The sequence below is a fragment of the Ochotona princeps genome, chromosome 26 (genome assembly GCF_030435755.1).
Source record: "Ochotona princeps isolate mOchPri1 chromosome 26, mOchPri1.hap1, whole genome shotgun sequence".
Taxonomy (NCBI): domain Eukaryota; kingdom Metazoa; phylum Chordata; class Mammalia; order Lagomorpha; family Ochotonidae; genus Ochotona; species Ochotona princeps.
Genome location: NC_080857.1, coordinates 4,734,913 through 4,761,498, shown reverse-complemented (window position 1 = coordinate 4,761,498; position 26,586 = coordinate 4,734,913). Strand labels below are relative to the sequence as shown.

The following is a 26,586-nucleotide window of genomic DNA, read 5'->3' as shown; positions in this document are numbered from 1 at the left end:
TCAGCAGATGGATGGAAACTCTTCCTGCCTCTCCTCCTCTCTGTATATCTGACTTTGCAATATAAATAAATAAATAAATAAATAAATAAATAAATAAATAAAGAGTGAACAATTGCCATGGGAGAAAGGAATTTGCCATGAATGGGCCCGAGAGGCAAGAGCCTGGGAGAGGGCGAGAACCGCATAAAAGCAAAGATGCAGGAGCCAGGAAGCCCAGGGGCCACTTGCTCGGGTCAGGTAGGAGTGGTACCCTCACTAAGGCGCAAAGCAGGGCTGAGCTTCGGGTTTGTGAGAGCTTCTGGGAGTGTCAAGGCGCCTCCACACGGGGCTTAACTTCCCTGTGCCCATCGGGGGTGTCTTCTTCCTGGCTCCGGATGAGACACGGGGCCATCACAGGAACTAACAGATAAAGGGGACAGAGTCGCAACGCAGGGCTGCACAAAGTTTGAAAAAACTTCTTCCATTTCTTCTGACCAAGCTCCCTATTTAGCTTCCTCATGTAGTCGAGATGAAATGAAGCATCCAAATGGTGGAGGATCCACAGCAGGGATGGGGACCTCAGAGCACCCCTGTGTCCACTCAGGGCCCCTGCTACACTCAGATGACCCCTGCTACACTCAGAGGGCCCCTGCTACACGCAGAGGGCCCCTGCTACACTCAGAGCCCCCCTGCTACACTCAGAGCCCCCCTGCTACACTCAGATGACCCCTGCTACACTCAGAGGGTCCCTGCTACACTCAGAGCATCCCTGCTACACTCAGAGCCCCCCTGCTACACTCAGAGCATCCCTGCTACACTCAGAGCCCCCCTGCTACATTCAGAGGGCCCCTGCTACACTCAGAGCATCCCTGCCACACTCAGAGCCCCCCTGCTACACTCAGAGGGCCCCTGCTACACTCAGAGCACCCCTGCATGCACTCTGCTCGGCTGCCTCTCCTTTGCCCCCGGCCCAGGCGTGCTGTTGTCACGCTGCTTACATGGAGTAATGACAGCCCAGCGGCCTTGGCCCAGATAGATCAAAGCCAGTCTCAGCCACGGCCTCCTCTGCTCCCTGAGGAGATCCGTTCCCATTCTACAGATGAAAGCAACAAGATCAAGGATTGACGGACTAACTCAGGGGTTGCTTCATGTCTGCTGGATTACCTGCTGGGCAGGTTTGTCTAAACTTTACAGGAGGAGTTTCTGCCATGCTGGAGCCAACACCAAGCTGCTTTCTCTTTCTCAAAGAGTTCTGCACACCTTTCGTTTCTTCAGGCCTCTGCGCTAGAGCAGCCAGGGTTGGAAGGGCTCCTGGAAACAGAGAAGCATCCTCTGGGGGCCTGACTATGTGGTAAAGTCAATTCACATCCCACAGAGTTTCTGTTGCGTTCCCCTTGTTGGACAGGTGTAGCACTTACAGCCACCGGTCTGCACCCGTTCAAGGGTCACCTGCTCCATCCATGAGGACTCCCTAACAAGGAAGCCCCTCCCTTCTCGGCTAGGCTGCGTTTTGTAAAAGGCATTGCCAGCGGTAGGAAGGATTTCTTAACAAGAACTGCCCTCATACATGGAGGCTTTGAGATCACCAGGCTAAATTTTTAAAAAAGATTTATATATTTTATTTGCAAGGCAGATTTTCAGGGAAGGAGAGAGAGAGAGATCTTCTGTTTGCTGTTCACTTCCCTAATGGCTGCAGTAGCACAGGGCAGCTGACCCACTGCCAGCGGCCTCTTCTGGGTCTCCCATGTGGCTGCAGGGTTTAGACACTTGACTAGCCAAGAAACACTGCTGCTAAGACCTCCTACTGTGCCGACTAGCGCCTTGAATTCCGGCAGACACAGGACACAGAGATGAAGAACGTAAGCAATTTCCCTTGAGTTGCAACACCTAGGATGAGGAAGAGCTAGAATTGCAGACTGTACACTTTTGCAACCACGTGTGGCTGCAACCTGCTATGGAACAAGCCCTGCAGGTGGTGGGAGGGAGCGTGGCAAGACGCGAGCACGCTCAGGGACGCCGGGGACACACCTTCGGCCAAAGTAGCCTAGGACTCATTTCACACGCAAGCCGGTTAGTAAATGTTAATAAATGACGCTGCCCCAGCACTGGCGGTACTCATTTCAGTTCCTGCTGCGTTGATGGCTGCGGAAACCGAGGTTGTAAACTACATTTCCCAGAAACCTCAGGGAGCAGGGAGACTCGGGGGTGGCTCAAGGACTCCAAGTCCCAGGATGCAGTGGGAGCGCTCGTCGCAGATCCCGGCATTCCTTGGGCCCGCCTCTCCCGGAGGCACAGCCAATGGGAAGGCCGCATACTGCAGGGTGGGCAGGGGCCGGCACTGCCGCCGCCGTGTCGCGAGTCGGCGAGAGCGGCGGGAAGTTCGTACTGGGCAGGAGGCGGACGGGCCTGCGGCTTGGGGTAGGGCAGCCGCGGGCGGCGCGGCCCGGGGGCGCGAGGCCGGCTGGGGCGCGGGTCGGCCGCCGGCGGGTGGTCCTGTGCGGGCGGCGGGGCGGCCGGCGCGCGGGGCCGCGGGGTCGGGGCCCGCCTCCGGCGGCAGGTGCACCTGCGCCTCCTCGGCGCCCGCGGCCGCGTTTGTTGCTGATCTTACAGCTCGGCGTTTTGCTGCAGTTCCACACGCAGGGAGGATCCGGGCCCCGAGGGCGAGCCGGGCCACCCCCTTCTCCGCTTGCCGCGCCCCGAGTCTCCCCTTCTCGTCCTTCGAGAACACTTCCGTTCTCTTTGCTTTTGCTTTTTCTTGGGAGGACGCGCGAGTACCGGTTTTGTGATGGGGAAGGTGGCAGTACACTGCGGAAGAGGGTCATTAATTATGTGTCTCAAGAAAAAACCAACCAACCAACCCTGGAATTGCCGCGTCTGTTCAGGCGGCCATTCGTCAGAGTAGGAGTGCGTTGTCAGAGCTGAGAGTAAAGGCACCTTGCTTTTTCATGATACCTGGGGAGAATTTAGTCCGGGGGTGTAAAGCGCCAAGCCAGGGTTGTTTACGCTCATGGCTTGATCCTTGTGGTCAGTAGTCACGGCTGCGTTGACCCCACTGCTGGAAAGGCCGCTCAGCCGCGCTGCACAGCAGTACGACTTGAAGTTCATCACCGAACACTTGTGCCGGCCGTTACTGACCCTCTGCTCATAGTTCCCGGTACGAAGAACCGCGTTGCCGTGTAATGGCTTCTTGCTACGGAGCTCCGAGCTGCAGAAATTAGGAGAGGATATTTGTTAAACAAATGAGATGATGGAGCGATGTGTTAACCGCAGAAGCTGGCATGGAGCGAGTGCGTGCGTGCCCAGGAGATGGTTACAGGGGGAGCTTCTGCTGAGCTCTGTTCCAGGATGCAAGTGTATATTTTAAAAATAACGGTAAGGCATTCACCATGTTGACAGATCCTAAAATTAAATCTCTTAAAGGAAATAGGCCAGCTTTTTCTTCTAATTTGAGATCTAACGTGAAATAACAATAAATACATAAACGAACGTCCCACATGACTAGAAAAGACAAAAAGTGAGTTTAATTTTGACAACTGTTTTTTCTTTTTTCTGTTACCCCTAATACGGTATAACAGGCTGCGAGTAGGATTCTGCTGTGTACAGTAAACCTGGTTTGGGAACGGAGCACAGCTCCAGGAATCACCTTGCGGTGAGCGGAGGAGCACTCCAGAGCTGTGGGCAGTGGGCCTGCTGAGAACCCAGAGAGGCCAGTGCTGCCTGAGTGTGTGTGCGTGGAGGCTTGTGGGAAAGCTGGGCTGGTAGATTCTGACAGTGGGTCAGCGGATCTCAAAGACCCGTAGGCTGGCCTCCATGGCAGCACAGGTGTTTTTTCCCCCAGAGTGAGAAGTGGACTCAGTTATCAGCGGTCGGTGCCTGTTTGCCAGGAATTGTGCTAAGGTGCCAAGTCTGTTGTTAAGCGAGTTTCCCTTGTCTTAGCACAGGTCAATGAGTGTAGAAGGCACATTTGAAAACTGCCCTGTTTATGATGCAATGTAACAAATAAAGGATTTTCTTTTTACGTGAGAATGCAGGAGTAATTTGTAAAGGCCACAGCACCTGCCAGGTGGAGCCGGGAGGCTCACCCAGCGTGTGCTTGATCTCTGCAGTGACCCACACTTCTGTGACTGTTGCCACCTGCTGTTCCCAAGATGCCAATTGGCGCCCTGTAGTCTTAGGTTGCTGTTTGAAATAGTTTTGTGCACTTTCGCAATTACTGCTGCTCTGTCTCCCCACATTGTTTTACTTCTTTGGGGGAGAGCTTAGGTGGGGAGTGGGGATGGGACTCAGACACTTCTGCCATTCTGGCTCCAGACAAGATGGGAAACAACCAAAAAGCTCTCTGAAAAGCTTAGAGCTGTGCCCCTCTCCTCAGGTTAGTGAGGTGGGCTGCCCAGTGTGGGTGGGGGGCTTTCTTATTTCTGTGTATTTCTTTTCCTTTCTTTGCCGCCTGGCCATTGAGCTGCTGTTTGCACGTGCCTGGAGACGCCGGCTGCCGACTTGTTTTCGGAGCTCAGGTGAGAACAGTCTCCACCAGCTGGCCAGGGAGGCCGGAGCCTTGCACGTTGTGGAGCTGCTCATCATACAGCGGGGGAGCTTCAGTGCTTTCCACAATAGTTGCTCTTCTCAGATTGTCACACCGGCGCATGGCGGTGTCAGTGCGTCTCACAGCAGAGTCGTGTGTCGGCCGGCCTATAAGCAGAGCAGCTTTTACCATTCCTGCCGTGGGGCCAATGTTCTTTGCTCTCTGCCACTTTCTGCAGTCTGGGATGTAGTATGGCGTCTTATTAGAGCTAATAAAAAAAAGGGTCCATTATTTGGGAAAGAGGTAAAAGAGACTTTGATAATTAAAAAAATAAACTTTAAGTTATAACATCTAAGAGGGTTCTTGTTGTTTTTCCAGGCTTGTGAAAAATGTTTTAGAAACTGTGACTTAGTCAGGTGTTGCTGGCGGGGAGTGCACCGGGGCAGCCACTCAGGTGTGAGTTTGGTTGGTTCTCAGAAGTCACACACGGGAGCAGACAGGCCAGGATTGTGCTCTGGGGCCTCCTCCCAGAGACAGCTTATACGGGAAGCTGTGTTTACGTGGCCCTAACCCAGAACCAGCCCGTTTGTCCTTCAAAGGTGAATGCCTAAATGATATATGGTGTGGCCATTCTTGAAATGACAGCATAGAAATAGAAATGACATTAAAAAAAAAAATGTTTATTTTTAAGTCAGTGGCAGAGGAAGAGGGAGAAAAAGATGTTCCATCTGCTGGTTAATGCCGCAGGTAGCTGCAGTGCTCAGTGCTGGGCAGGCTGGCGCCCGGAGCTTCCTTAGTGTCTCCCCAAGTGGGTGGCAGAGGCCCAAGCACGGAGCCGTCTTCTGCTTTTTCCAGGCCTTTGATTGGGAGCCTGGTGAGAAGCAGCTCAACCAGAACACAAGCCAGCATGCACAGGCGACCCCAGAGCGCAGGCAGTGGCTTTCCCACTGCACCGCAGTGCTGGCCTCAGCGATGACCGGTTCTTGTTGGGATTGTAGTTGAGTTTCTTTAGGATGGTAGACCAGTTGTGTGTCCTGATTCTGCACATCTGCACATCCGCACGTGATCGGCTGTCCCGGAACTGTACACACACTGAAGAACCTCCCAAGTGGAGGCCCGTCAGAGATGCCATTACCCGACACTGTGCCAGTGCGGTGCTGTTTTACCACTCTACCCCATAGGATTTTGCTGGTCACCTGCTGGGGGACGCGTGCGCTGCCTCTCGGGTGTGTAGTGACAGATGTGTCTGCATGGCTTGACCTGTGTCTCTGTAGTGGCTCATCGCTCCGTGTGCTTACTTGCCATCCATATCCTCTTTGATGACTCCTCTCGCCCAGTTGGTGATTGATTGGGTTGTTTGCTCGAGGCTGAGTTGACCGTGCTGTTTAGACACAGGATTCGACAAGTGCCGCACCACGGAAGCCGAGTGCGAGCCCGTCCTCCCCGCCTCTGGCTTCTCCCTGGCGCTGTCTCAGCTCACGGTGCCGGAGCCCGCAGTGAGGAGGGTTCCTTTAGGCGTGGAGCGAGGCTCAGCAGTTCTGCTAACCGTAGGTCGGGACAGTGGCTATCTGCCCGTTTCAGCTTTTCATTATTGCACATCTTGTATTTGGACCTGTGATCCATTTGGGATTGATTTTTGCAAAGAAGTGATATTTAAATCTTGGTTCCTTTTCTTTTTGTGTGTAACATCCCATTGTTCCAAAACCATTTGTTTCAGAAGATTGCCCCTTCTCCACTGAGCTGCCCTGGAGACCTAATTTTTAAATTTGTGACTGAAAATACTGAGTTTTTTGTTTTCTTAGCAACTACTTCTGCTCTTATTTTATTTCTCCATTGAAATTACACTTTTTGAAAGTTTTTTTTTTGTCCTGTTTGTCCTTTGCAGTTTCATTTGTTTTCTGTGTTTGCTGTTAAAAGATTATCTTGGCTGTGAGTTAGATTTCTCTCGCTTCTGAAAAAGCCGCCAGAAGCGCGTAGGTAATGTCACCGTGCTGCCGGTCAGTGGCGCTCTGCTCTTGGTCTGGGGCGACCCGAAGGCTCAGTGCTGACTTGTTGAGCTCAGGGCCTCACTGTCTAAGAGTCACTGGGCTGTGTGTGCCTCCAGCTTGGCAGTGTGAGGAGCTTTGTTGCGACGTGTCTTCAGGGAACTTTTTCTGTTTGAACATCCTTGGCTTCAGTCTTATCAGCTAGTCTGCATTTTTTTTTTTTTCTGCAGAAATGGTGAAATTGGTCAAGTCTAGGTTGTAGTCCTTCAGTTTTACCACGTTGATGTTTTTCCGCTGAAGAAGAGCAAGCTCTTGCAGAGCTGTGCCCACTTAAAATTACCACTGCTTGGCACCTATGCCCTAGTGACAGTTTGACCAACATGTGAGCAGGCACAGTGCCATCCTAACAGATGGCTGTGCGGATAGACAGCCAAGAAATCATGTATCTGCATTGCGTGTGTTTGTTAAGGGCAGGATTCCCAGTCGGGATGTTCACGCGTCCGTCCTGGGCGCTCGCGCCTGTGCGTGGAGGGGTGTTGTCACCCCTGCAGCGGATGGTGGTCCCAAGGGGCTTGGAGAGCATCCTTCCCTCACGGAACTGAGCAGTCGGGGATGATGGAGCGAGTTCTCCTTCCTCAGGACCTCTTCATAATGCTCCCCGCCTCCTCTAGCCAATTAGGCTTGCATTACAAACCTGTGTGGCCATGTCTGGGCCTCGGGCATCCGTGCTGCCCCGCTGTGGCCGTGTCCGGGTCTCGGGCATTCGTGCTGCCCTGCTGTGGCCGTGTCCGGGCTTCGGGCATTCGTGCTGCCCCGCTGTGGCCGTGTCCGGGCCTCGGGCATCTGTGCTGCCCCGCTGTGGCCGTGTCTGGGCCTCGGGCATCCGTGATGTCCTGCCTGTTCGTTTAGGGGGACATCTTGAATCAGTGTTTGTGACTTGGACATAACTGGGCTCAGCTGTGTACGTCACTGCTGGCTTTCCTTTTTAAAAATTGCAGTTTGAAGTTGTGATACTTGGGTGAATGCGGTATTGCAGGCATGGCTAGGTAAGCAAAGAGAAAAAGTGGCATTTCTTGTTCTGGGTATGGCACCTTTCCTGTTACCGTAGGGATGATACTGTGTTTCTTGTCTGTACACACTGTGTGTGTGAATATTACCCGTATTATTTTGATGACCACATCATACATTGAACCTAGAGTTGAAGAAAGTCTCAGATCTGCCTGAATCTTGGGCTCTTCCTGGTCTTGTGTGTTTGTTTTGTGATTCATGGGAGCTTATGCTTATCCTGTTCCTGTTAACCTCCATTTTATCCAATTTGGCAAATTGCAAATTCTCAGGCACTTTTGGAATTCAACAAAGAAGTGATGCTATCAACTGCGATTGAAAAAATAGGACAAAGAAGGGTAGCGTGTGTGGACTGAGGATGGAGGGAAGCCCGGGGAAGTCCCAGTGTTCGGAATGATCTGAGCAGAAAGGAGGCGGCGAGAGCAACCTCGGAAGGGGCAGCAGAGAGGTAGGAGGACAGTGAGAAGCTCGAGGGACTGCGTGCCACAGCAGGTGCCAGCGAGCAGAGGGAAGAGGGCATGCTGCTGTGTGCTGCAGCTGGCAGTGCAGTCATGCCTGAAGGCTTGAAGCCATCTTTTAGTTATTTGCTTTGTTTGATGCCCTTGCACTTACTGGATCACCCAATTCTGGTTAAAACCCATGTTTTTTAGTGTTCTGGCGATAGGTGCACACATCCTTGTACCTCAGTGGCTTTGTTTTTATCCGCAGTGAACCCGCTCGGATCACCAGCAGCTGGGTGTGTATGCCGTCCCAGCACTCCAGGCAGCCCCCACCTGTACCTCTTTCCAGCAACTGCTGCTCCCCCAGGAGCCCTTTTCTGAAATCTGTAACTGTGGCTTGGTCTCCCCTGGTTTTGAACTTAGGTAAACAGTGGTGCTCTGTAAACGTTGCCTTTGTGCCAGGCTTGTGGTGGGAGTGTTTGGATAGCGCTGGAGTTCTTGTGTTTGCTAGTACTGGCTCCTGAGTACAGGCCAAACGTGGGGCTTGTAAAACATCAGTCATCTTATTAGTTAGGGGCTCCTTTGTTGCCACAGTTGGTCCTTGGGGAGGGTGCCTTGAGGAGCAGTGTCACGTGGGAGTGCTGAGTGGAGAACCTGGACTTCGGGCCAAGGCCCTGGCCGTGGAGCCCCAGCAGGAGGTGCCTCCCACCAGACTCAGTTGATGGAAATAGCCGTGGAGGCTGCCTGTGTTCTTGGTGGAAGGTGTGCCAAAGAACTTGGGGTCATTTGTAAACATCATGTCATTATGTGTGTGGTTTCTGTTGGTGGCTAGGGATAGCTTTCACTCCAGGGCAGTTATGACTTAACACTACCAAAGTTGTTCTGCGTATCTTTTGGTGCACACATGCGCATTCATTTTAGTAGGATATATGTCTAGGAGTAGAGTCGCTGGTTATGTCTTTTTTTGTTATTTGATTTATTTTATTTTTATTTTGAAAGGCAGAATTGTGGAGAGAAGGAGAGAGGGAGAGGCAGAGAGAGCCAGAGAGAAAGCCTTCTGTCTATTGGTTCACTCTTTAGATAGCCACAATGAGTTGGAGTTGAGCTGACCTGAAGCCTCGAGCCTCCTTTGGGTGCTCTACATGGGTGGAGGGATGCGTGTTCACTGCCTTCCCAGGAGCTGGATTGGAAGTGAAGGAGCGGGCCTGGAGCTGGCGCGCATAAGGGATGCTAAGACCACAGCTAAAGCCTTGCCCATTGCACTGCGGTGCGATCCCGCTGGTGTGGTGGTTAGCTTTGACAGATGCTGCCAGTGTCCAGAGACAGCGCATGAACGTTCTACCCACTTTTCAGCCTTTGTTTGATACTGTCATTTAAAATTTAAAAAATTTGTCCTGTTTATTTGTGTGTCTCAGTATGGTTTCATTGGCATTCCTCTGATGATTGGCGCCTTGAATGCCTTTCAGTTTCTATCAATCATTTCCTTTTTGGTTTGTGATTTTTACCTCCTGTTGAAAAGTTTGTGCTCCCTGTTGTTGCGAAGTCAGTCTCCTGCGTTGTCTGCTGGAAGCTTCAGCATTTAGCCTTTCATATTTAGGTTTTGTGTGTGTGTGTGTGTGTGGTAGGCAGGCACCAAATGTCTGTTTTTTTTCCCGCACACTTACACCTGCAGGTGGTGGTGGGTGGTGTTGGCGCAGGTCCCTACCCATGTGGGTGGGCTCCTGAGCGCGTCCTCCCGCCCCTCTCAGGAGCCCTCTGACCCGGGCTCTGGTAGTAGCCCCCCGGGGCCCAGGCTTCATCTGTGAAAGGAATGGTTTGAATGGATTCTTCTCTGCTGCTTGGTCTGGCGGTGCTTCCCAAGGTTGTGCGCCCAGTTTTAAGGTAGCTCTCTGTGTGTGTGTGTGTGTGTGTGCACGTGCGTGCGTGCGCCGTTTTGACTTCCTCTGCCACACTGTGTTACCTGACGCATGCACGCTGCCTCTGAGCCTGCGGGGCGGCTCTCCGTCGTGTCTGCGTGTCTGTGCTGCACACACTGTGTCCCTGGCAGGGCTTGTCACTGTTCTGGTGAAGTTGTGACTCACGACACCTACTCCATTGTTGCAAGTCATGTGTGCCTTCTGTTTGTTTATGTGTCCTGCCACCACAGCTTGCTTCTATAGCTGTTTAATTCAGTAGAACTCACGCACGCTCAGTGAGCTCTCCAGCTTACAGTTTGAGGGTGACATCTCTTCCGCGTTGCCATTGGGTTTGCATCCTCTGTTTGTGCTCCCAAAAACAGCTGTTCACACTGGGAACCAGCCTGATGGGACGGCAGGAAACCTACCATTTGATAGTTTCTTAGTACTCTAACCTCAAAATGTCTAGGTTAGTTTCCACAGAAAGGTGTAATCCGCAGTAGCTGTGTAGCTGTTATTCCTGACACCTGATTTTCCCTCCCAGTGACCCTTAAACAGCATCACCCGGATAGAATTCACTGGTAAGACGGTGTTCATCGGTGCTAGAAGAGGCCCTTGTCCATCAGTGGTCTCTCTCCTTCCCCCCCTTCCGAAGGTGCGAGGCTTTTGTGTTTGCAAATTTGTCCATTCCGGAGTTGGAATCATCTAGTGTGGTCTCTGTTGTACTGGTTCTTCACTTGCCTGGTTCCAGGTTATCTGTGTTGTAACATACATTAACACCTTGTTTCTTTGTATTGCTCGTTTATGGATATTCCACCGTGTGTCCGTGTGTCCGGCACAGCTGAAGCACTGTGCTGCTCTCACTGTTGGAACGATGCTGTTTTTACTTCCTGTGTGTGTGTAACCTGCGTTTAATCTTTTAAGAAGCTGCTAGTTGTTTAAGGCTGCTCCAGTAGTGACCTGCACGGCCGCAGAGCCCTCTGAGCCCACGGCACCGGCCATTGTCTCCGTCCTGCCCGTCTCAGAGGGTGCAGGTGACCGCTTACTGTGAGCTGGACTTTCTGTTAACGATGTTGAATGTTTTTCTATGAGTGTTGGCTACTTATTAATCTTTTTTGAGAAATCTGTCCAAATTTTTTGCTTTTTTTGAAAGTTGGACTATTTTTTATTACTGAATTCATTAGCCTTTTAGCATTCACTTTGATTTATTATATATTTTTTATTTGAAACTTTTGTTTTTCTTCATTTTGTTGAGGAACTGTTTGTGTGTTAGGTGAGCCATCATACCCCCGTGTTCTCTGGGCAGCAGGTTTAGTTGTGAGCATCGCTAGTTGTGCAGAGTGTGCAGGAGTTCACAGGAGCTCGAACTGGGCCATGACTTTGATTCAGTCCGTTCTCAGGAAATCCCTGTTGGTCTCTTACCGAATGGCAGGTGTGTTAGACTCTGGAGATACTGAGGTGAGTAAGGCAGGCTCCTTGACTTGCAGGTTCTCACACGGTGTCAGTGGACTGGCGTCACCGGCAGGTGGTGGTGGTACAAGGACCTGGGTACTGGCATCATTGGCAGGTGGCGGTGGTGCACAGTCCCAGCAGTCTGGTGTCCCCGGCAGGTGGTGTGCACCGTGTGGCAGGTGCTGTGAAGTTGTGTGGGGATGCCCTTGATCTCGTGCTCTGAACGCTGTGTAGAGCTCAGGTTTTTACTTCATTTTCTTTTAAAAAAATGATTGCAGAACCCCAGGGAAGTTGGGGTGCTCCTATCTGCTGGTTCTCGCTCCCTAGATGCCTGCATTTACTGGGACTGAGAAACTCCACCCAGGCTCCCCATGCGGGTCAGACGTGAGCCATGACCAGTGTCTGCCAGGGTTTGCCTAGCAGGAGCTGGCTGTGCAGCCCCGGTGCTTGGGGAGGACGGGGGGCCCAGAGGCCTGTTCCGGAACCAGCTTCTGGGGGGCTGATTTTGTCTGACTGTTCAGTGAGAAATGAGCCCGGGCCCCAGCATTCAGGTGCACGTTTCTGTTGTTAGTCATTGTCCTCCTGTCCCTCCATACACACGTCCTGCAGTGGTTTTCACATGAAATTTTACAGCTGAATTTTTGTTAATATGTTTAAAAAGACAACTAATAACTTCTGAAGGTATTTATGTTTGTGACACAGATAATACTTTAGCTCTTCAGAGGGCATCCCAATTTTTATTCATTAGCCTATAGGATACATGTTTTATATGTGTATATATATCAGCATATTTCTTTTCCTATATTGTGTTTATGGCATTTCTGTTTATGGCTGTAGTGGTCGTCATTAAAGCCAACATTTACCACCTTAAGATTTTTTTCTGTATGTGCTCTGTTTTAATGAGTAAAAGTTACCCTTTCCCATGTGTTTTTTGATCCTTGTGTAGACTTGCTACTTAATGGTTCTGAGACTGTGGAAAAATGAATTTGTTATGTGTATAGTCAGTAACATGCCTGTGTTTATGGCTGTGCTAAAATTACGCAGTGTTTTAGACCACCCATCATGGGGCCTGGCTACATAGAAACCATATGAGATTGGGCCCAGCACGGTAGCCTAGCGGCTAAGTCCTCACCTTGCACATTCTGGGATCCCATATGGGCTCTGGTTCTAATCCTGGCCGCCCCACTTCCCATCCAAATCCCTGCTTGTGGCCTAGGAAAGCAGTCGAGGATGGCCCAGAGCTTTGAGACCCTGCACCAGCATGTGAGATCCGGAAGAGTCTCTGGGCTCCTGGCTTTGGATTGGCATGGTTTCAGCCATTGAGGCCACTTGGGGAGTGAATCAGTGGTTGGAAGATCTTCCTCTCTGTTTCTCCTTGTCTCTATGTATCTGACTTATCAATAAAAACAAAGAAATCATATTAGATCATTTGTATGGAGAAGCAACAAAATATAATTAATGATTAATTGGTTTTGCTGGTTTAGCTTGGTCATTCGTATTTTTGTTTAGTATTGAGCAAAAATAGATGATAATGTTAATGTAAGAACAATGGCAGCATTCTTGTTCACTTACTGGTCTTTCAGAGCCTGCGGTACTTTGTCAAAGGCTGGGGACTGTATGGCATTTCAGATCTGACCTACGCTGTGTCAGCGTGTGAAGGGGTGATCCCTTATACACATGCAGGTATTGAGAAGTATTTTTCTGCATAGCTGATTGCAGTGATTTTTTAAAAAAGACTTGTTTTTACTTGAAAGGCAGAGAGAGAGAGAGAGAGATCTTTCATCCGCTGTTTCTCTCTCCAAATAGCTGCACAAGCCAGAGCTGAGCTGGTTTGAGGCCAGGAGCCAAGAGCTTCTTCTGGGTCTCCCACACAAGTGCAGGGGCCCAAGGACTTGAGCCGTCATCCTCTGCTTTCCCAGGTTGTAAGCAGGGAGCTGGATTGGCAGTTGAGCAGCCAGGACATGAACTGTGACCATCTAGGCTGCTGGTGCTGCAGGCGGAGGGTTGGTTGCTAGCCATTGCATCAGGCCCAGCAGTGTTCGGAATTTGAGGCAGTCGGTAGGTCTGATTCAGGCTAATCCTGATGTTAGAGAAGCCTTGGCAAATTCCTGACTAATATTGAGAAGAGTTATTTGGTATTTTATTTAATGAAATTCTTTTATTATTCATGAAGAATTTCTTTAAAAAAAAACTTAATAGAAAAATTAATGCATGCACCCAATAATAAATTTAAGCAGTGTGAAAAACTGAAGGCTGAAAAGCAAGCTGCCTGCCCTGAGGCGTTCTGCTGGGGATTGGTAACCTGGCACCTGGTAGCATGCTGTCTGCCCTCCCTGGGCTGTGGCTGGGGATTGGTAACCTGGCACCTGGTAGCATGCTGTCTGCCCTCCCCGGGCTGTGGCTGGGGATTGGTAACCTGGCACCTGGTAGCATGCTGTCTGCCCTCCCTGGGCTGTGGCTGGGGATTGGTAACCTGGCACCTGGTAGCGTGCCTTCTGCCCTCCCCGGGCCGTGGTGTTGCTCTCCGCAGGGCAGTGCCTGCCACACCGGAGCCCTGGATGGTATGTGAATAGCTGGATTCTAATACGTGCGTCTCTCCTCATGTTTTTTCACTTAACACACGTTCTTTGAGACTGTCCTATGTAGACCTACCTCAGTTTTAAAATCGCATACTGTTCCATTCTGTCGGATATGTGCTGTCATTTGTTTAATGTCTTCTCTTGATGTAAATCAAAGGTATTTCTGGCCTTTGGTTTGATATACAGTGCTGCAGTGAGTATCACACCCATTGAACAATGAATGCATGGATCTGTGGAGTGAATTGCTGAAAGTGGACTTAGCGAGCCAAAGGGGCTCTGTGTTGAAAATTCTGATAGATTGGGCCAAATTGATGTGCCATTTTTCTGATAGTCTTCCAATGCAGTACATATTCTGTTTGAATTTGGCTAATCTGGAGCTGAAAATGCTATTTTAAATGTAAATTGAATTTCATTGTAATTTTAATTCACATTTTATTAGTGAATGGAGCTGGGCCTGTTTGCTGTTGATCTCTGGGTTATTATTAGTGAGAGAGATGATGGCGCAGGACAGAGCGTAGGATATTCTGCCGGTTGTTGAAGAGGGGGAGAGAACGGAAGGTAGACACAGCTGGAAGCGATTACCTGCAGCCGAGAGGAGCCTAGAAGCTGGATTCTGAACACATCCAGTGTTCTGGCTGGAAGCACACAGATGTTTTATGAATTTTAAAAATCTGAAGAGAATATGTATCGGCTAACTAGATTAGCATTGCTGGGGACCAGCTAGTTAACAGTCAGGGAAGCTATGGAGAGAGTCATTAGAATCCTGGGTCCGAATGGGAAGCATCAGCATGAAGTGCCTGTATGTTTACCCTGTGCAAAAACGTTGGTCTGTACACGCCGTCTTCAACCACAGGTCAACCTGGGTCTTGTTTTAGGTTGGGACAAGAAAATGTTCAAAGAGAACCTGGGATGTCTTGCCCTGGGAAGTGGAATCAAGATGGTCCTGGCTAATTCGATGGGGTGCCTGTGGTCTGGGGTCGAAGGAGAAGAGCAGGCCTGAGGTTCAGAGCTGGGCTGTGTCTCAGAGCTGTGCTGAAGGTGAGACAGGGCGGAGCAGCCCCGGATGGCTGGGCAGCCTCCCAGACGCTCAGCCGACGCTCAGCCGGACGATGGGCTGCCGCTACTTTCCCTGCTGGGAACCGTGTCCTCATAGTGTCCCTGGAGTCATCACTAATACATTGTTCCACCGATGGCGTCCCTGGAGTCATCAGTGATACTTGGTCCCACCGACAACACCCAGTGTAGAGGAACCCCTGCTCTCCCTGACCCTCCTGCCCATTGTAGCACCTGCTTACCGGGATGCCCCACAGGGCCCAGGGGCGGTTCCTCCGCTGCAACAGGTCCCCGTGCTCACCTTGTGTGTTAGCTGGTGGCACGGTCACTAACAGCACAATGGATGACACTGTAGGGTGTAATCCACAGAGTTCAAACTGCAAGTGATTTTATGGGACAGACAGCAAGGGGATGGAGAAGTCTGAGGGAGGATACACCCCCATACACACAGTGATTCAGAGACACCTCAGCCAGATGCGCTGACTGACCTGTGGGTCCTGGGAACAAAGATCAAGTGTAAGAAGGTAGCTTGTTGACATAGTTGGAGAGATTTGAAGCTATTAGCTTGTTTTGCGCGGTATGGCAGTGGTCTGTGGTGGATGCATTAAAACTTGTTTGAATATTTACATGTGAAGTGGTATGTTTTGAATTTGCTTAAAAATAATTGAGGGGGGCTAATGGTTTGAAAGAAAAGAGATTGACCATGTGTTGATCGATGCTGAGACTGGCTCATGTGGGCCTGGACATACATCCATGTGTGGATTTGAGAATTCTGTCATTCCTTCTTAAAAAAGATTTATTTGTTTTCATTGGAAAGGCAGATATACAGAGGGGAGGAGAGACAGAGAAGATCTTCCGTCCATTGATTTACTGCGCAAGTGGCCACAACGGCTGGAGCTGAGCCATTCCAAAGCCAGGAGCCCAGAGCCTCTTCTGGGTCTCCCCACACAGGTGCAGGGTCCAAGGCTTTGGACCGTCCTTGACTGCTTTCCCAGGCCACAAGCAGGGAGCTGGATGGGAAGTGGGACGGCCCCGGATTAGAACCAGCGCCCATATGGGATCCCAGTATGTACAAGGCGAGGACTTTAGCCACTAGGCTACCGTGCTGGGCCTATCACTTATTTTAAAATATTTATTTATTTATTTGGAAGGCAGAGCACAACAAAGAAAGTGGGGGTAGGGGAGATGGAGAGAGAGAACATAAATGAAGAATCTCTTCCACCTGCTGGTTCACTTTGAAATGACTGCAGTAGCTAGCCGGGAGCTCCCACCTGGTCTCCCACGTGAGTGCCAGGGCCCAGGTAGTGCTTGGGGCAGCTTCTGCTGCATCCCCAGGCCCATTGTCCGGAAGCTGGAGAGGAAGCAGAGCTGCTGGGATTCGAAGTGGCACTCTAGTTTGGGATGTTAATACAGTGCTGGTGTCCCAAGCATTAACTTGATCCATCGCCACAGCACTCTTACACTTGTTCCTTCTTTGTGGCTGGAGTGTTTCAGTGTTCCTTGAAAACTTTGGAGAAATTCTATTTATTTTTTATTTATTTTTTTTAAAGATTTATTTATTTTATTACAAAGTCAGATATAGAGAGAGGAGGAGAGACAGAGGAAGATCCCCCGTCCGATGATTCACTCCCCAAGTGAGACACAATGGCCGGTGCTGCGCCGATCTGAAGCTGGGAACCAGGAACCTCTTCCAGGTCTCCCACGCGGGTGCAGGGTCCCAAAGCATTGGGCCGTCCTCGACTGCTTTCCCAGGCCACGAGCAGGGAGCTGGATGGGAAGCAGAGCTGCCGGGACTAGAACCGGCGCCCATATGGGTTCCTGGGGCGTTCAAGGCGAGGACTTTAGCCGCTAGGCCACGCCGCTGGGCCCTGGAGAAATTCTTTGATGAACTCTGAGTATAGTATGTTTCCTGTATTCTTTGGATGTTTAGTCGTCTTGATTTCTTTTTGAATATCTGGCAGTGTGCTCTGCCTCAGGCCTCTGCCCCGGGAACCTGTAAGGAGAGGTGTTCTGTCTCGTATTGATAGCTTTAGATATGAAGACACGCTGCCGCTCGTGAGGCCAGCATCCCACCCGCGTGGGCCGCAGGATGATCCAGCTGCCTGCTGACGGCCTCGGAAAAGCATTGGGGGCGGGGCTCAGATGTCTGCGTTCCCCTGGTTCCCACCTGCCTCCTCCCTTGTCATTGGAGTCATCTGGGGACTGAACCTGTGGCATGCAAGAACTCTGTCTAGCTCTCTCACTTTCAGATGAATGAATACATCTTTGAAAAATTAGTGACATCCAGAATTAACTAGTAGCAAAGTTCGCTTGGGAAGTTTGCCCCCCAAATAGAATTTTTAATGAGAAATATATTATGTACAGTTTCTTTTTTTATATATACTAAATTAAATGTTATAATATACTAAAGTAAATGTTACAAGTAAGCTTATGAGCTACTAGCAGTATAGTTTAAATTGTCTAGTTTTGTAAATCATTAGTGTTTGTTGTGCATAAAGAAGTGTTCATCTTCGCTTGGGGCCAGTGTTGCAGCCAGGTGCCATCAGCATCCTCCCATTGGCTCCTCCCTAGCTCTGACCCTGGCCATGGGCAGCTGTTCCGGGCTTAGATTCTGGTGGGTAGGTGAATGGCGCTCAGTTCTGGAGACGAGTGGCACCATTCCCCCCAGGCAGAAGCAGGTGCACAGCCAAGGCTTCGCCCCCCCACCCCCCGGGAGGCAAGTGCACCGCCAGTTTTCCTCTTTCAGGACTTTCACAAACTGCTGAAAGATATAGAAGTTGAGGAAGTTGCTTGATACTGTTTAAAACATTTTATCTACCCCCAAATTTAATGCTAATCGCTTTCCTAATACAAGAAATTGGCGAGGAGGAAATAATTCCCTCTGAAGATGCCTGCTTTCTTGTTCAGAGTCAGAAGCGTGAGTCTTCACCTAGTGCCTTCCAGCTTAGGTGTGAAAGCATGATGAGTGTGACAAGTGCTGCTGAGGATTGTATCACAGTTGGAGTTTAATGTTTTTCAGGAATGAATCTATGAATTTATGAGAACATCATCACTTGAGGTTCACTTCTATATTCTCATGGTTTGCTGTGTTACATAGATATATACATATGTGTGTATATATAGTTTAAAGATTTATTTATTTTTTGGGGGGCCCGGCGGTGTGGCCTAGCAGCTAGAAGTCCTCTCCTAGAACTCCCTGGGATCCCATATGGGCGCCGGTTCTAATCCCGGCAGCTCCACTTCCCATCCAGCTCCCTGCTTGTGGCCTGGGAAAGCAGTCAAGGACAGCCCAATGCATTGGGACCCTGCACCCGCGTGGGAGACCTGGAAGAGGTTCCTTGTTCCCGGCATTGGATTGGCACGCACTGGCTGTTGTGTCTCACTTGGGGAGTGAATCATCGGATGGAAGATCTTCCTCTCTGTCTCTCCTCTTCTCTGTATATCTGACTGTAATAAAATAAATAAATCTTTAAAAAAAAAGATTTATTTATTTTTATTGAAAAGGCAGACTTCTAGAGAGAAGGAGAGACGAAGATCCCCCGTCCACTGGCTCACTCCCCAAGTGGGCACAGCAGCAAGAGCTGAGCCAATCTGAAGCCAAGAGCCAGGAGCTTCCTCTGGGTCTCCCAGGTGGGTGCAGGGTCCCAAGGCTTTGGGCTGTCCTTGACTGCTTTCCCAGGACACAAGCAGGGAGCTGGATGGGAAGTGGCGCCCATATAGGTTCATGGTGCTTCCAAGTTGAGGACATCTTGCACTAGCTACCGTGTTGGGCCTTAAAATATATATTTTAAACACATGTATTTATTTGTTTGAAAGGCTGAGCATTGGAGAGAGGAATAGATAGAGATGCTTTGTTCTCTGGCTCACTCCTCAGATGGCTGCAACAGCCTGGGCTGGGCCAGACTGGGTCTGCAGCCTGGAAACCCACTGGGGCTCCTACTTGGCTGGCAGGACCCAAGAACTGGGACCATTTTCTGTTGCCTTTCTAGGTGTCTTAACAGGAAGCTGGATTGCAAGTGGAGCAGGGTAGAGTTTGAATTGATATTCCAGGATGGGAAGCCACTTTTGCATCATGCCAGAACGCTGGCCTTTGACATTTTTTTGGTTCCTGTTAGTGAAGATGCTGTATACCTGTGAATGTTTTTCATGCTTGCATGGATATGCATGGTTCTGTGAGGGAAGCTAAGGAAATGGCCGGGTTTCCCTAAGCGGAGTCTGTGGCCAGGCTTCCTGCGCATTGGGGTTTTGTGTTGATCATGTCTGTTTTCATGCCTGATGGAGATCTTTAACATTCTATCTTAGTTAAAGATTTGTGGGAACAATATAAAGAAGATGGCCCTTGTAGCTATAGAAAATTGGTTCGGTATTTTTCAGATGATTTCTTAACATTAATCAGATGTATTAGTCAGCTTGTGATTGGCTGGCTCACGTGTGAGAATGTTGCTTTAGATGAATTGCTTTCCGTTCGTTCATGATGTAGTTGACCGAAGACGTGATTTTTTTTCTTGACTCCCTGTAGTTTGGGAAGGAGCCATTTATACAAAAACATGTAATTGCTGCTTAATCCAAAATAAGTTTGAAACGCAAATAATTATTTTGGTCCAGGGATATCCTGAGATGAAAAAAGCCAAGTTTTTGACTCCTTGATTGTTTGCTAGTTTATATTTTTTAACCTAACTTCTAAACTGAACTGGTGCAGACTTTTATTAAAATTGTAGGTAAGAACAATTACACTGATGATGATGACATGGTGGAGAAAGGAAGCTGTGTCCAGACATGTAGGCCGGGTGTGGTCTGTGTGTGAGTGACAGCCCCACATCCCATGGGAGAACACCAGTGTCAGTGTAGGCCGGGTGTGGTCTGTGTGTGAGTGACAGCCCCACATCCCATGGGAGAACACCAGTGTCAGTGTAGGCCGGGTGTGGTCTGTGTGTGTGTATGACAACCCTGCATCCCATGGGAGAACACCAGTGTCAGTGTAGGCTGGGTGTGGTCTGTGTGTGTGTGACAGCCCCGCATCCCATGGGAGAACACCAGTGTCAGTGTAGGCCGGGTGTGGTCTGTGTGTGACAGCCCCGCATCCCATGGGAGAACACCAGTGTCAGCACTGTGGCAGACACCTTCATTGTTTCAAAGTTCCACCTTAATTGTATGTAGACAAGGTTGAGAATTATTGCTTTACATTAACTAATTTCCGTGTAGTTAACTTTGTAAGTTTGCTTTCAGCTTCCTGGCATTTGCTACAAAAGAGGAAACAGCTTTCAAAGCCCGTAGCAGTTACATTGTAAGATGCATTTTTAAAAAAAATTTGTAGATGTCTATTATGGTTCACCATCTTTTTGAAAAAAAGTATGTATTTTATTTTTTATTGGAAAGTCACATATACAGAGAGGAGGAAAGACAGAGAGGAAGATCTTCTGTTCCCTGGCTCACTCCACAAGTGGCCACAACGGTTGGAGCTGAGCTGAACCCAACCGAAGCCAAGAGTCGGGAGCTTCTTCCAGGTCTCCCACACAGGTGCAGGGTCCCAAGACTTGGGGTCGTCCTCGACTGCTTTCCCAGGCCACAGGCAGGGAGCTGGATGGGAAGCGGGGCTGCTGGGATTAGAACCGGCACCCATATGGGATCCTGGCGTGTGTAAGGCGAGGACTTGAGCTATGTGCCAGGCCGTCATCTTCTTTAATAAATAGTTCTATCAAGGGATTTGGAAACATTCTTTACCTGGAAGGTATTTTATTGATCCTTGTTTGGAGCTGATGGTATAATATTAGCTCGATTATAGGATGGTGTTTTACGTGGAGTTAAGTGCACCTTTTGAGACCAGAGGCTGGGTGTTATTCATCTTTGAATTCGTAGCTCTAGCACAGTTTCCTGCACATATTTTGGAGGTATTTGATAAATGCCTTTGGAATAAATGAGTTCAAGTGTTTAATTTCCTGGTGAACTAAATTGCTATGAAGAGAGAGCCTAGAAAATCTAGAGTAAGAAATGATTAGCAGGCTCCCAGACCATCTGTCACAATACCGATTGTTTCTGCTTGGCACTGCACACTTGGGGGGAGGGAGGGAGGGTGGGAAGGCTTGTGTAAAGTGCAAAGAAAAAAAGCTCACGTTATTCTGCACTGCTTGGGATAGTGGCTGAAAGTCAGTACAGTTTTTGAAATACTTGCCAATCTTTTTATTGCATCAAGATGGATGCATTCAATGCTGTTCCCCTTCACAGTACCAGTCTAATGGAAGGAACTCTTCTACCTTGCCCGCATCAGCTCCGGTCCAAGTCAGAGCATAGCACGTCTCCGCTCCCCCTCAGTCAGCGGCGTCGTCTTGGGAGATCTGGGCTCTGGTGTCTGCTGCACCCCGTGATCCAGCTAGGGCTCTCCCCTGCCCCTTCTCCAGCTGCACAGCCTGTTTGGTCCTCTTGGAGCGAGCCAAGCCCTTTTGGATCTGATGGGCTTCTCTGGTACGCTGCTCTCGGTCCCAGCACTGGCCTGGCCGACTGTCCTCACTTGATTTGCAGGAATGGAGCTCCACCACCCCGTCTCTGAAGCCACCCCCTCAACTCCTTGACCCCTTTTCACCTCAGTGCTTATTGCCATTGGATATACGATTCTATCAGTTTGTAAAATTTTTAAAAATACAGATTGCATGAGGACAAGGCTTTTTGTCTGCCTTGTTTGCTGCCCTGTCCCTGTCTTCTAGAAGTGTTCCCGGCACAATATCTCATCAGTAAATATTTGTGGAGCAAACAAATGAACAAAGCAGGCAGTGTACACTGTAACAAAGTTCCGTGGGACTGTAAGTGTAAACAGTGGTGTGTCAGTCCCGGACCCCTGGACATACTACAGGGCAGTGGTCATCAAAACAGCCTGGTACTGGCACAAAGACAGAGAGGAAGACCAATGGAGCAGAATAGAAACGCCAGAAGGAAACCCACACAGATACAGCCAAATAATCTTTGACAAAAAGACAAACGACAATCCAGGCAAATGGGAAGGTCTGTTCAATAAATGCTGTTGGGACAACTGGTTAATAGCCTGCAGAAACAAAAAAATAGATCCACATCTCTCACCATACACTAAGATCATGTAGGAGGACATTGTGACCCGAAAAGGTCAGTGAGCACAGGACTACAGTTGGTTGGATAATATTTGGAGGAGAATAACCAAATGGCTACCTTTTGTATACCTTATTGGATATCATCTGCATATGTATATGAGAACACCTGGTGGAATATACAAGACAAAAGGAGTTCCAAACAAGCATTAATGGTTTTGTTGATAAGCTCAGCACTTCCTCCCTTATCCTATATGACCCTCAGAGTATAAAGTCTGATGCTACTAATAAACCTCGGCTTTTGACCATCAGTCAGGGGTCCACGCGTGTTATTATCGGCTCCGTGCACCAAGTCCATCGCTGCGGGACAGCGACAACTGGCGCCTGAACGGGGACTTGAAAGAAGAAGAGAAAGTGCAGCGGAGACCCCCACAGAAAGTGGTGAGTGGGACAATGGGCCAGAACCAGTGTAGGGCACAGTCTTTTATCTCTCTTATGCAGAATTTTTTAGTGAAAAGTGGAACGAAGATAACTAGGCAGCAATTGCATTCTTATTTAGAGCTTGTTAGTGAATATAATCCTTGGTCTCCAGATGAATGGACACTAGAAACTGGACTTAAGAATTTTACTCAGAAAAATGGTGAAAAGGTCGGAAGGATAGAAGATATTCAAGTTAGTTTTTGGATTATATCGGCTTTAATTAGAGCTATTATTATAATTTTAGAAGGGGAATCTGCAAGAAATTCCTCTAAGGGGAGACACCCCCAGAATGTAGCTAAAAAAGAAGTGTTTCATAGTACGAACAAGGAAGAAAGAGAAAGGGAATCCTTAAGAGGCCCACCTAACAGGAAAGGACGCCGTAATATGGCTAAAAAAGAAACGCCTCATAGTACAGATGAGGAGGACAGCAAAGAGGAGCCCGTGAGAGATTTCCCTAATGGGAGAGGCCACCGTAATGTGGCTAGGAAAGAAATGGCTTCTACTACAGATGAAGATGAGAAAGAATGTGTGAGAGACCCTCCCACGAGGAGATGCCACTGTAATGCAGCTAAAAGAGAAAGGCCTTATACTACAGATGTGGAAATTAGGAAAAGAAAGCTTGGAAGATGTTACCACAATGTGACTGAAGATGAAATCAGAACTAAGAAAAAGAAAATTTTCAGTGTTAAACCACAGGATTTCTCTAGTGAGGTAAATGAGGCTGGGATAAAGCAACAGTTAAATATCAGCCCATGCCGTCTTGCTCTTAAATCTGATCAAAAATGTTTCCAAATGACTGATGTTCCCCGGAGACCTCATGAATTCCGATTGCTTTTTCCAATCATACTTAGTCAAGAAAATAACCAACCTACCTATGAAAGCCTAGATGTTAATGCCATCATAGCTTTTAAAAAGGCTTGCGTGTCCTACGGACCTACTTCTTCTTATGTGTGGGAATATTTAAATGGCTGGAGCCAGGGAGCAAACTGGATTCCTTATGATTTTGAAGTAATAGCAAAAATAGGGTTTTCTCCTTCTCAATATTTACAATGGAAAATGTGGAGAAGCGATATGGCTAAGGAAAAACTGCGAACCTTAGGAGCATCAGGTCGGCAACTCCCTGGTGGAGGACAACTGACTTATGATATGTTGGTTGGAGATGGACAGTGGGTTACTACAGAGCAACAGATACAGCTACCTCAAGCTGCGCTCATGCATATACGAGACGTAGCATTGTGGGCATGGGAGAAAACCGAAACTGGGTCTGAATTTGCAGGCAGTTATACAAAAGTCATTCAAGGAGCCAGAGAATCTTATGCTGATTTTGTAAGACGTTTGACAGACTCTATAGAAAAACAAGTTAGGGGAGAAGGCACTAGGAAATTGTTGTTAAAGCAACTGGCCTTTGATAATGCGAATGAGGACTGCCAGGCTGTTATTCGTCCTATAAAAGAAAGAGAGGATCTTCTGGGTTACCTGAAAGCCTGTCGCAACATAGGGACATTTAAGCACCGTGCCCGCCTAGCAGCACTTGAAACTTTTGCTATTCAAAAACAAATGAAGGCTAAATGTTTTAATTGTGGCAAGCCAGGACACCTTAGAAAAGATTGCCGAATGCTTCCTTCAACTCAAAAATACCCTGCGGATGCTTTTAACAGTCACTCCCCTGGAATATGTCCTAAGTGCCAAAGAGGCCAACACTGGAAAAAAGAATGTAAATCCAAATTTGACCATGATGGCAGATGCCTGTGGCCAGAAGACTCTGGGAGGGGTCAGCCCCAGGTCCCAAACATTCACAGGTTTACAAAATGGGAATCTGCAGAGAAGCTACAAACTTAAAACTGCCACTGTCTCATTGCCCCACCTGTGCTCCTCACCCTGCAAGTATAAATCCTGGAGGCTGAAATTCCAATCAGTTGTGGTGTATGCATGTTATTCATATAGTGCTTTTTCCTATACAGCATTGCTTAATCATATATACTAATTTTCAAGTACAAGTCTTTATATTAAGTTAATTTTTATGTTCACTGCCTCATTACGTTCTCATTGTTTAAAATTAACAAAAGCGATGTTCTTGCTTTAAGGAGTGTTTGGGTGATGTCATTATATCATTATAAAGTGAATGTTTGCTGTTTTGTTTGTTAATGTACCCAAGTTGTGACCGCATGTCTTTTGGAATATTTTATAATGCTGAGGAAGCTGGCCTTCAGTTTAGTGGCTAGCTTTCACAATAATCACCAATTTCAAGGTCTTTTGTTGTGGTAGATGTTTAGCAAACTGACTTCATCTGTATATCCATTGCAACTTTTGGGAGCTTGGAATTCAAAGAAGATACTAGGCTTTTGTAAATCCTGAGGGTTTTTTGGGGGGACATTTAATAAAAATGTGAAATTTTATCATAAATAATTTGGTATAAAATTGAACTCGAACACTATTTGATTATTTCAAGGTATAAGTTAATGTGATATTCATTGTCTACAAAGTGTTTGCATGTATTAATTGCATGTATTAATGTAATTCTTGTGTTTTTGGCTGGTTATCAAATCTCTCACTGCCTTTAATGTGTCAAGGTTTTGTATTTGTTTTAAAGATATTTGAGTGATGATCTCGCATCAATAACCAATTGTAATCTATCATATGTTATGCTAATGTCAACAACAAATCTTGTTTCAGATATTTTTAGCTATCCTTAAAAAAGCATTTAAGAATTCAAAGGTTTCAAATCCTAGGGATTCCCTTGGTATTCTTACGAGGCCTCAAGAATGCCAACGGATCTATCTCCCGTTTTGTGGAGACAGTTGACCAGGCTATTGGATTATACTAAGATTATTGCCAAATAACAAATGGAGTAAAATTTTATTGTGTCAAAACGTTGTATACATCCATGGAGTTGTGAAGGTTTAATTTTAGTTTGCGTTGCTAATTATGTATTCTTAGCATGGCTGTATTGCTGGGAAGACTGAAATTTGCAATTTTAGATTGATGGAGGGATTTCATAGCATGATCAATGTTTTTGTCTGAGTTTCTCAGTTCAAAACTATTGACTTAATGGTTTCACTTACTGGTTTTTGGTGAACACTACTACTAAGCTTGGTTGAGAATAATATTTTCAAGTCTCCAAAAGTGTGTGTGTGTGTCTGTGTGTGTGCGCGCATACATGTGTGTCTTAACATTTTGTCCTTTGTAAAAAGTTGTTTCAAATTGTTATCATGTGTTGCTGTTTGTTTATCAAGAGCAGGTTGCCTTGGGGCTGTGGCAACCTGCAGCCATGCCCAGAGCTTTCTGATAGGATTGTAAAATCACAAAGATGTTAAAGTTATGCTTTAAAAGCAGAGGGGGGAATATGCTACCCCTGTAAATGCATTAATTTGGTCTTACTCACCTTAAATTTTGTTCAGATTTTGTCTCCTGGTGAGCACCAGCTCTGCGTCACTAGAGGCTGCTTGCAGGCCCAACACAAATGCCTTTGGTTTGATGGAGGGACCCAGCCACTCACAAGTGGAGAGATCCTGATCCCTTGCTAACTGTGGGAAGAGGGTTTGTTTGTGTTTTTCCAGAAACTGAGCTGCAGCCTGTGTGGGTGCCAGCTGGTAATGTAAAGCCCTGGACTCCATTCAGCGGAGGAAGCGCCTGCAGTAAGACAAATTCGCGACTTCATTCTGAAAGATCCATCGCCATCAAGGAGACACTGGAGGAGGAGGAGGAGGCCAGACCCCTTCCAACACCGGGTGACGTGAGGGATCCTAAGAGATTGGTGCATCAAGCGCAACTGTCCTTGACATTATGATGCATTTGATAAACACTAATAATCCGTGGGAAAGGTTATGCTCTTGTCCCTAGAATTTCCTGATGGATCCTCAAAACTGGCTCATCTGACCTCGAAAGTGCTGCAACTCCCTTGAACTCAACGCTGCCCCTGGAGAAGATGGGACCCCCAGTGGAGCTGCCTCTAAGAACTGAAAAGCTAAATTTGTTTAATATTCCTCTGGTTCTACTACAGGTCAGGAGTGCAGAGAAATTCTCCACCTTCTTAGAATGTTTGAGGAAGACTTTAAGTGTAACTTGTTATTTATAGATTTTAATG

General features: G+C 48.0%; 1 protein-coding gene across 1 annotated transcript in view; it reads left to right on the top strand.

The window, feature by feature from the left end:
* Nucleotides 1-2,275: 2,275 nt before the first annotated feature.
* Nucleotides 2,276-26,586, top strand: part of VRK1 (VRK serine/threonine kinase 1) — a 75,237-nt gene continuing 50,926 nt past the window's right edge. The window contains exon 1 of the mRNA XM_012926744.3: nt 2,276-2,397. The gene's annotated coding sequence lies outside the window, so the exon portion shown is untranslated. The remainder of the gene's footprint in view (nt 2,398-26,586) is intronic.